Source organism: Gavialis gangeticus, unplaced genomic scaffold (assembly GCF_001723915.1).
Source record: "Gavialis gangeticus isolate Ggan-Ray unplaced genomic scaffold, GavGan_comp1, whole genome shotgun sequence".
NCBI lineage: Eukaryota > Metazoa > Chordata > Crocodylia > Gavialidae > Gavialis > Gavialis gangeticus.
The window spans coordinates 17,485,113-17,486,313 of NW_017729001.1; the positions used below are offsets into that span (position 1 = coordinate 17,485,113).

Sequence of the window (1,201 nt, forward strand, 5' to 3'; positions counted from 1 at the left end):
TCTTTCTCCTTCTCTTTCTCTCCTTTCTCTTTTGTTCCCTCCTTTCTCTTTCTCCTTCTCTTTCTCTCCTTTCTCTTTTGTTCCCTCCTTTCTCTTTCTCCTTCTCTTTCTCTCCTTTCTCTTTTGTTCCCTCCTTTCTCTTTCTCCTTCTCTTTCTCTCCTTTCTCTTTCTCTTTTTTTTCTCTCTTTCTCTTTCTTTTTCTCCTTTCTCTCTTTCACTCTTTCTTACGTTTACAAAAGAATAAAACGAGCCACTTTTACAGGAAAAAACAGGCACAACCAAAGCCCCCACATTTCCCGGGACAACCTGGCCGAGCCGAGCCGTCCCCGCACGACGGCTCCCGGTCGGGGCACTAGCGGCGGAGGCGGCGGCCGGCAGAGGGAGCACGAGCCGAGCCCAGAGCAGCCAGGACCAGCCTCAGCCCCCTCCCCGCTCCCCGGCGGCTCTAACGGCTCCGCCCGCCGATGCGCAGACCCCTCCCCCCCGCAACGGGGTTCCCATAGTAACAGCGGCTGCAGCAGCCCGCGGGGGCGGGACCCTGCCACTCCTCGCCTCACCGGTGTCCGGGGGGGTCACGCCGGCGGAGCGATGATGGTGGTCGGGAAGCGGATCGGCCGCTCGGCAGTCTACTGGCTGCTCCTGACAGGCCAAGACCGCGCTAGGGGAGCGCCGAGCACTGCGATCGCGTCCCGGCAGCCAGGAGTCAGTCACGTGGGCGGTGACAGAGGCTGCATGACGTCACGGCCCGGGGACTTGCGCTTGAGCCGTTAGGGCAGAGCCGGGCAGTACCTGCCTGGTTCCCGCGCGGCAGCAGCGACCGGGTTGGTCCGCGCGCCGGCTGCTCTCCCTTTGTAAACCGGCTTCTCGGTGCCTTTTTCCACGCTCCTCTTTACCTGTCCGTTTGACTCGCGACACCATTTAGCTTTTTTTTTTTTAGCAAATACACATTTTGAATGAAATCCTAACTGTAGCCTGTGCATTTCATTGCTAACAACTCTGAATTGCGTAGACTTTTTTTTTTAATTTTCTGTATGCCAAGACAAATTAACCAAAACCAATTCCAAATCCGAGAATCGGTCCAGATCCGTGAGTGGCCCCGCCAGGGAACTGGCTCGAATGCTGCTCCTTACTCCAGTTCCTTGTTCCCCCCCCTTCCTGGTTCCTCTGCCAAGCTAATCCTTATCTAGCCACTTGACGCAC

At 56.5% G+C, this 1,201-nt stretch overlaps 1 protein-coding gene across 6 annotated transcripts in view; it reads right to left on the bottom strand.

The window, feature by feature from the left end:
- Positions 1-669, bottom strand: part of GNB1L (G protein subunit beta 1 like) — a 68,492-nt gene extending 67,823 nt beyond the window's left edge. For 3 of the 6 annotated variants that reach the window (XR_002095602.1, XM_019506968.1, XM_019506969.1), the window contains exon 1: positions 559-663. The gene's annotated coding sequence lies outside the window, so the exon portion shown is untranslated. Of the gene's footprint in view, positions 1-558 lie in introns of all 6 variants that reach the window. The other 3 variants (XM_019506973.1, XM_019506972.1, XM_019506974.1) reach the window with 2 other exon arrangements.
- Between the last annotated feature and the right edge of the window lie 532 nt (positions 670-1,201).